Genomic DNA, 9,757 nt, shown 5'->3' on the forward strand with positions numbered 1-9,757 from the left:
GAGGCCAGGCCGAGTGGACCAGTGGCGTGGGCGGTTCGTGGCCTTCAGCAGCCGCCGTCCTGTCCGCGGATGAGGGGCAGTGTGTCGCCGACCTCCGTTCCTACCTGCTACCCGCTACCAGAGTAGGCGTGGCCGCACACCCGCTCCTCGCCTTCACCTGCTGCCTACCACCAACGGCTCACCTCGTTAACCTCAACACAGACACACAAACACGCTCACGCTCTCAAGCATGCATTCACTGAAGCTGTGGAAGTTCTTCTGGAACATACTTAACGTTCACAACACTGTAGTTGTATTATTTACTTTCAGTATTCCGCATTCCTTTACTCCTCAGGTTCCGATACAGTTGACACAACATATTAAAGAAATAATGTTTATGACACCTATTTACTTGTAAATCCAGTTCAAATATTCAAATGAGTGTGAACTCCTAAGGGACCAAACTGCTTAGGTCATCGGTCCCTAGACTTACACACTACCTGAACTAACTTACGTTAACTTAGGTTCTGATATTGAGAAGGCTATCTACATTTACAGTGAAAATGTGCTTAATTCATTAGACAAAAAATTGCAGGCAACTGGTATATTTTGTGATCTGTCAAAGGCATTTGACTGTGTAAATCACAATATCCTTTTAAGTAAATTAGAATATTATAGTGTAACAGGAAATGCTGCAAAATGGTTCAAATCTTATATCTCTGGCAGGAAACAAAGGGTGTTATTAGGAAAGAGACATGTATCAAGCTATCAGGCATCATCCAACTGGGAACTAATTACATATGGGGTCCCACAAGGTTCCATTTTGGGGCCCTAACTTTTTCTTGTGTATATCAATGACCTTTCATCAGTAACATTACCAGATGCCAAGTTCGTTTTGTTTGCCGATGATGCAAACATTGCAATAAATAGCAAAACAAGTGTAGTCTTAGAAAGGTCAGCTAATAAAATATTTGTCGACATTAATCACTGGTTCCTAAACAATTCTTTGTTACTAAATTTTGAAAAAACACACTACATGCAGTTCAGAACTTGTGAGGGGTGTCCCACGAGTATATGCCTGACATATGATGACAAGCAGATAGAAGAAGTGGACAGTGTTAAATTCTTGGGATTACAGCTTGATAATAAATTCAACTGGGAGGAGCACACCACAGAACTGCTGAAGCGCCTTAACAAATCTCTATTCGCAATGCGAATTGTGTCAGACATAGGGGATATAAAAATGAAAAAGCTGGTATACTATGCTAGCTTTCATTCCGTAATGTCATATGGGATTATTTTTTGGGGCAACTCATCAAGCCAAGCTAAAGTTTTCTGGGCACCAAAAACGTGCAGTAAGAGTTATATGCGGTGTGAACTCAAGAACATCCTGCAGAAGCCTATTTAGGGAACTAGGGATACTAACTACTGCTTCCCAATATAATTCTTCCTTAATGAAATTTGTCATTAAAAATATATCGTTTTTTCAAACCAACAGCTCAATTCATGGGATCAATACTAGAAATAAGAATAATCTTCACAAGTATTTAAAGTCTCTTACTCTTGTACAAAAAGGTGTGCATTATTCAGGAACACACATTTTCAGTAACTTGCCAGCAGCCATAAAAAGCTTAACAACCAATGAAATTCACTTTAAGAGAAGCCTATTGGATTTATTGGTGGCCAACTCCTTCTACTCCATTGATGAATTCCTCAGTAAAACCAACTGATTTGTGTATATATACAATATACCTTCTGCACAATTTCAGTGCAGTAATGTGTTCTTGTAAATATGCGTGTGTGTGTGTGTGTGTGTGTGTGTGTGTGTGTGTGTGTGTGTGTGTGTGAGTACAATCTAACTTCTGCACCATTTCAGTGCAGTAATGTGTTCATTGTAAATAAGTATTATAGTAGTTGTATTACATGTTTATTACCTTGTAAATAAATAAATAAACTTTTTAATTTTAAATTCAGTGCATTAGTATTTGTAAAACGTCTCTTTCATATAGTGTTCATTAAAAAATGACGATCATTCCACTTGGGACCTGTGGAATGGTACATTAACTTATTTGTTTTAGTTGTAAATATGTGTCATGTATTGTTGTTTTTCCGACATGTTCCACATCCTGGAGGACCTCCTCACTACGGATCAATTTGAATGAAAGTAAATCTAATGTAATCTAATCTTAAGAACAACACACACACCCATGCCCGAGGAAGGACTCCGAACGTCCGGTGGGAGTGGCCGCGCAGTCCGTGACACGACACCTCAAACCGCGCGGGCCACTTCTCGCAGCGTCAATTGAGTGCAGTAGTATCCTTTTACCTACTGAAAACAGTGCTCCACAACACTGTAAAATGCCTATTAGCTGCGAAAGTGAAGAGATTCCAACATGAATGAAAAAAAATCTTTCACCAGTCTCCTGATTGGTTTGATGCGGCCTTGCCGCGAATTTCTCTCCTGTGCCAACCTCTTCATCTCAGAGTACCACTTGCAACCTATGTCCTCAATTATCTGCTGGATGTATTTCAATCAGTGTCTTCCTCTACAGTTTTTGCCCTCAACAGTTCAGTCCAGTACCATGGAAGTTAGTCCCTGATGTCTTAACAGATGTCGTATCTTCACTACATTAAGGGAGATGAATATTTAATTTTGATGGAGGACTCAGTTTCGATGCGAGTTAAAGGATGAGAAGGAAAAAGTGTACAACAACATGGGCCTGGGAAAAAGGAATGATCAGATAAACTGCTGGCTAGAATAAATTACAGAAGGTGGTATATTAGCGATATGAGTTCTGTCTGTACTGGAACAACAATACCCGTAGATTATTGAGAGTGTCAACGGAAATATTAGGAAACAACGAACTGATGGGTGGGGGAGGAATACAATGAAAGATGAGTGGGTAACACTAAGAGAAGAAATAGTGAAGTCAGTAGAGGAAAACTGTACAAAAAGAAAATTCTAAGAAGAAATCTTTGGATAACACACACTATACTAACATATTATTGATGAGAGAAGAGAACACAGGATATAATATTTTTATAAGTGGCAACGTAATATCTCTGCGTCGAATAGTGTTCCCACCAACACATCTCAAACTTTACAACCAGATTTCTTCTGCATGGCCTATCTGGGCCGCGAAGTGAACGACGCACGCCTGCCAGTATAGACTGTCCATTTTGAACCCACACATCTACATTTCAACACAGGGGAAAATAAGTATTAATGGCTTGTCCTCGCCACATGTACTTGGATAATACCCAAACTGAAAACATACGATTTGTGATATTTATAATTACTAGTCTATAGATTACATAAATACGTAGTGTTGTTCAGTACACCGTCCTGAACCATAAATAGAAATATCAGCACTTATACCCGTTCCTCCATGTATAAAAACACAGCTAATGAAGGGGAAGAACGAGAGTATCGATGATTTAAAAGTGAAATTAAAAGAAGCCGCAAAGTACAACACCAGAAACAGCTAGAGCAGAAATGCGACTCAGATTCTGCTTATACGAAAATTGAAGAAAACTTTGGAGAAAACAAAAGGCCTGTATGAACGTCGTCAGCACAGACGAAAAGCCTGATATATGCAAGAGAGATAAGGCCGAAAGGTGAATGGATGATTATGCCGATGATGTTGGATTTAGTGCACTCAATAGCAGGATCATCAGCGTCCTTAGTGGCTATCAACATGCATACCTCGTTGTTTGAACGGTCTCTGTTCTCACGAGCGAAACTGCCGCGACGATGCCTCAGCAGTTCATATTGACAGTTTTCTTCGGTATGTGTGATTAGGTCGACACATTTTGTTCACCACTGATCAAATTTGTAAGTTATCTTGTTCGTATTATAAAATACACGAATCCTCATGAGACATTACCTTTTATATGCCTGATCTCTTAATGAAATGAAATAAATTATTTAAAAAAGAAAAAAAAACAGGCGCCTGTTCAGTCTCTCATCTGATTCCCGCCTCCCAGTCCCTTAGGCAGGATGCTCGATACTTCACTGAAGTATAAAATGCGTGTAACACTGTTGCCCCTGTGATGTAGGGTGATGAACAGCTCTCCAGCAACGATAAGGGTGGCCTTTATGTCAGCTCACGAAAAACATATAGCTAAAAATGTTGCACTGAAGGTGGTGTTCCACAAGGCTCTCATATTGGTGGATTAACCTACGAGAGGAAGAAACTTCGTCAGTGGATAGTGTCCTATCCGTCATCTAGTGAGCTTTACTTCCTTCCATCGGTGTGGCTGGAATGAAGTTCGACACTCCTAGAGGGTGAATTTGATTGACAGCAGTTACTTGGTTACGATTCGTCTTCTCACTGACGCATGATGTTTTGTTCGATAACGGGATGATACCATCCCGGGGAACCGAACACCAGATCACAACCCCTTCTCTATACACTTCCAAGGCTGATGTGGCACCTGTATAAGTTCCCAATGTCCACATATATCCCAATGTCCACTTGGAATACTACTTGCCTTATTTGTGGATCTGTTGTCAGACATATTGGACAATCCGGCACATTTGTTTCTGTCGAATATATTTATTATTCTGATTGCAGGTCACTGAGAATGTCAGAGCGTATGTGAAATTTCGTAATGCGATAACTTATCACCTCCTCCAGTACCTTCACGACTTCGTATATCTAGCTACTACAATTTGTTTGTTGTTCCAGCAAACGAACCTCAAACATTCTATCAACGAAAACGATGGAAGCAATATATAGAAGGAATTATTAAGAACAAATCAGCAAAAAACTGTTGCACATGGGATGTAGCTTATTCGAGACACATGAAATACCCTTAGACTGCAAGAAAGAAATGACAATTCCAGTGCCAAAAAAGCTAGCTGCTGGCAAGTGTGAATGTTGCAAAACAACGAGTTTAATAAATTATGATTGCAAAGCACTCTCACACATAGCGTACAGAAGAACGGAAAGAGTATAGAAGCCTGCAAGAAAATTACTATGGGTTCCTGAACACGTAGGAACATGAGAGGCGGTACTGACCCGAAGGTTTATCTTGCGCTGAAGAAAGAGACATATTTGTAGATTCAAAAAAGGCTTTTTGAGTAAAACGCAATCTTAAATACTGAAGCCATCTCAGATAAAATAAAGGGAGCGAATAGTTATGTACAACTTATATAAAAACCAGGTTGCAGTTGTAAGGAGTCAGAGGACAGGAAAAAGAAGCAATAGTTGAGAAAGAACTGAGACAGGGCTAAGGCCTGTCCCCCATATTATTCGATATGAATAGAGTGCAAGTGGTGAAGGAAGCCAAGAAGAAATTTAGAAAAGGAATAAAAAGTTTAGGTTCAAAATGGTTCAAGTGGCTCTGAGCACTATAGGACTTAACTTCTGAGGTCATCAGTCCCCTACAACTTAGAACTACTTAAACCTAACTAACCTAAGGATATTACACACATCCATCCCGAGGCAGGATTCGAACCTGCGACCGTAGCGGTCGCACGGTTCTAGATTGTAGCGCCTAGAACCGCCCGGCCACTCCGGCCGGCCAAAAGTTTAGGGAAAAGTAATAAAATCTGTGAGGTTTGCCAATGACTTGTAATTCTGTAAGAGACGGCAAAGGACTTGAAATGGATAGTATCATGAATAGAGGTTATAAGATGAACAGCAATGAAATTAAAAACAAAGCTCAACGGAATGTAACTGAATTAAGTCAGGTTGTGCAAGGTGAATTAGATTATATCTACAGCTACATAAAATAACTGTTTTATGCTTCCATATGTGACCTGATTTCTCTTGTCTTGTCTTCGGGGTTCTTACTCGATATTGATGTTGGCGGCAGTAGGATCGTTCTGCAGTCTGTCGCAAACACCGTTTCTCTACATTCGTTGAATAGCATTTCGGGAAAAGAACGTTTCCTTCTCATTTGAGTTCATGGAGCATTTCCATAACACTCGCGGGCTAATCGAACATACCGAAGACAAATCTAACACCACGCCACTAAACTGTTATGGGTGCTTTTAATCTCATGTGGTGAGAATCTCTAACACTCGAGCTGCATACAATAATCGGATGCTCAAATGTTCTGTAGGCGGTTTGCTTTATAGGTGAGCTATACTTCCCAACAATTTTCGCAGCAGACCAAAGTCGACCATTGCCATCCTTACAATCGACCTTACATGCTCCCATGTCACGAAATGAGACGCTAAAAGTACCTCAAGAGTTTTTCAGATTGGACAGTAAAATAACTGAGGACTACTATATAGAGTGGAAATAGTAAGAAATCTTTTCCTGGAACCGGAAAGACTAACTCATCAGGCAATGTTCTGAGTTTCCTAATCCTCGTCTGAGACAACACGATATTTTCGTTCATAGTATATATGTACAATTGAAAAAAAACAAGATCATTTAATTTAAGTAGTTTACGACAAAAACCTAAAGCTCTTCGACAGCCATGATGACGTTGTTAAAAGATACTCTCTCTTTGTTTATAGACCAGCCCGGCTAGTATGCCGGCGAACTAACAACAAGGGTAGATGTGCCGACCACCTGGATGTGGCTTTTAGATGGTTTCCCACATCCTACTAGGTTAACACTGGGCTGTTTCCATGTTCCGCCTCAGTTACACGATATTTTAACATTTAAAACACGTTCTCTCACTTTCACGTAGGCTAACACGAGTTTTAAACGGGGGTGCGTGAAACGAGTGTGTCTTCTTTCTTTTTATTCTGAATCAGAACCTCTTGAAAACTATGAATGAAGTATTTGAGATTCCCCAGTTGAAGAGCACTGTTGCATTTCTCTTACGTGGTTCAGGGAACCACGGAAAACCTAAATCTTGCTGCCAGACTTGGACTCCCAGTGCGAATTCACTGTCTTACCACTGCACCACCTCGTTTGGTCTCAAAATGTTAATTTCTGGTAACAGTAAGTGTGGTTCCCATGTCGACTTTGGCGCTATATGTTTACATTCATGCCTTCACTTGCGCATGTGAGAACAGTGCTCATAACGACACAAGCCATGCCCTCTTTCTTCGACGTCATGATAATGTCACAAGTCTCGCCCCCTTTCCATGGCTTCATTATGCAATGCTCCTTGTCCTGGAAATAAATCAATCAAAGCACTTTTAATCCAACACACCCATATTCAGATCTTCCCAGTCACAGCTCACGTACCTTACTGGCTATTAAAATTAAACAGGCCAATCAGTTTTAGATGGCCTATTAAAATATATTTCAACGACCTGTGTTACATATTAAAATTGCGAAAAAAAGTTTATCTGAAATACTGTACCTGTCTTCTACCAAGTGCACACGCAGCACCAAAATATACTTAACTAGCGACTCGGTCTGGCCTCATACGAGTAGCGTTAAGTATTTACGGCCAGACAACTTGACTGGCGTAGCGTATTGTGTTTATGAGCCGTAAAAAAAATTCGGGAAACAACGTTAAGTAAGTGAATATCACCACTGCCATGCAACTTATGCAATGTTAACAGCGTATACCAAGAAAGTTTTCTAGAAGCATGATTGTTATGTGTTCCACATTCACTTGACGTTTGGAGTGACATCTCATGGTAACGGTGGAAGTATATCGTGATATAAGTAATATGTTTACAACCAACGTAAATATTGTATCTGAATCGTCGGTGTATCGGGTGCTAGTGATTCAATAATTATCAGATGCTGACGTGGCACAAATAGAAGTAAACATAAGAAAAAACTCGCCTGAACTATGTGTTTGGCGTATGTTATAGCACTTGTCTTGTGAAGCTTAATAAACACTGTGATGCATTTTTGAAACTCATTACCGTTATTCTTTATCGTGGATTCAGTATGGCAGACGTCTTCGCCGTGTCACGCACAGAATGGAGTCCGCATGTAGGTTTGACTCAAGGAAAGCAGGAAGCTGAAAGCTGAGTCATCCGCTATGCTGCTGAAGTTCCTGAGGTACTTTCACGGAAAACATTTCGCTTCAAGCATAAAAAAGACAACTTATTCTGGATTTGCATTTCTTTGCTAGGCAATTGTTCTCAATCGATTGCAGGTAAACTATTGTTTTTCAATTTGTAAATATCTCACAACAGTCTGATGATGAGATGCATCTCTTCGTTATTGGTCATATTGTCACGTAGAAGAAGGTGTAATTAGATGAATGACGGACACTAACTTTACTTAACGAAGGTTTATTCAGCACTTGCACATACAAGAGCGCCAGAACACATATAGCATATATACAGCTACAAAACATTCCAGTACAATGATTCTTGCCATTTGTGGATACTTCTAGAATGTACTCGAAACGAATATATAAATTAAAATTGCACAGTCCAGGTGAGTTTTGAACTGACGAACCTTCAAGAAACAGTTTAGAATCATAACCACAACACCACTGTGCTACTCGACTTTTTTTGCTACAATATTTATTACGATACTTCATAGTTGAGTAACTAACTGTCTGTTGTTCGAAGAATTTGCAGTGACTTAAGAGTACGTATTGCGACCGGTAAGCTGAGGGAAGCAGAAACTGGCAGTCCGAAAATTTGTAGCCATATTTCAAAATGCACCCTGAACCATTTGTAGAAATATTTCGAAACCTTGTGTATTCATCCGAAAGAAATTTCTAAATTCCAATAAAGATGGTGGTGCCCGTGCCTTTAGGAGTTTTTTGAAGGTCCTAATGTCTTTTTCATGCCAGTGGAGACTCGTTTTCCAGTCTTCTGTATAATTAGAAAGTGTCTAAACTTAATAAAACGTTTCGCCCTACCACGCAGATAATCGTGTTCACATCCATGTTAAAACTCTCCGAACAGGCCTTGCAAGGCCCAACGGTACCGTCTGGCCGCCGTGTCATCCTCAGCCCACAGGCGTCATTGGATGCATATATGGAGGGGCATGTGGTCAGCACACCGTCCTCCCGGCCGTATGTCAGTTTACGAGACCGGAGCCGCTGCTCCTCAATCAAGTAGCTCCTCAGTTTGCTTCACAAGGGATGAGTGCACCTGGCTTGCCGACGTCGCTCGGCAGACCGGATGGTCACCCATCCAAGTGCTAGTCCAGCCCGACAGCGCTTAACTACGGTGATCTGACGGGAACCGGTGTTACCACTGTGGCAAGGCCGTTGGCACCTATAAGTGAAAACCAGATTAAAATCCCTACAGCAGTTCCTGACATTAGTCTGCACACACAGACAAATGCTAGGAGGCAACTTAAATTCAAGTCAGTAAATTTCATTTGACATGCATGTGCATGCACATACACCACACACACACACACACACACACACACACACACACACACACACACGGCCACACACACACACACACACACACACACACACACACGTAACACACACATACTTAGGCCCCCAGTCACAGCCTAGTATTTTAACAATAACTGAAAAGCGTCAGCCAATCAGTATGTAGCATCAGAGTGGCCATTTAGTATGTATAAAAGTTCTGAACAGCACAAAGTTTCTGTAAATTTTTGCAATGTTCTAAAGTATCTAAACGACTCAAATTATACGCAAATTTGAGTCCATGTCCAAAAGTATCCGAACGACTAGAATTTTGCATTTTGTTCAAATGTATTCCATTATTTATGCGAAATACGTAAAGATATTGACAAAACTGGTGTAACTTTGGACTAGTGATCAAACGTTCAATTCAGGCATTTCGATCTCAGTATCACACTTGGCCTTAAGGTACAATGGAGCCTCGAAATTAAACGTCTCCATATCCAAGTTATCTGCATTATTTATCAAAGATATCTGAGCACATGCAGACACGAACAAACAC

General features: G+C 40.5%; 1 pseudogene; it reads right to left on the minus strand.

Annotated features, from left to right (window-relative positions):
- Positions 1 to 8,968: 8,968 nt before the first annotated feature.
- LOC124608118 lies at positions 8,969 to 9,086 on the minus strand (annotated as a pseudogene).
- Positions 9,087 to 9,757: the final 671 nt, after the last annotated feature.

Source organism: Schistocerca americana, chromosome 3 (assembly GCF_021461395.2).
Source record: "Schistocerca americana isolate TAMUIC-IGC-003095 chromosome 3, iqSchAmer2.1, whole genome shotgun sequence".
NCBI lineage: Eukaryota > Metazoa > Arthropoda > Insecta > Orthoptera > Acrididae > Schistocerca > Schistocerca americana.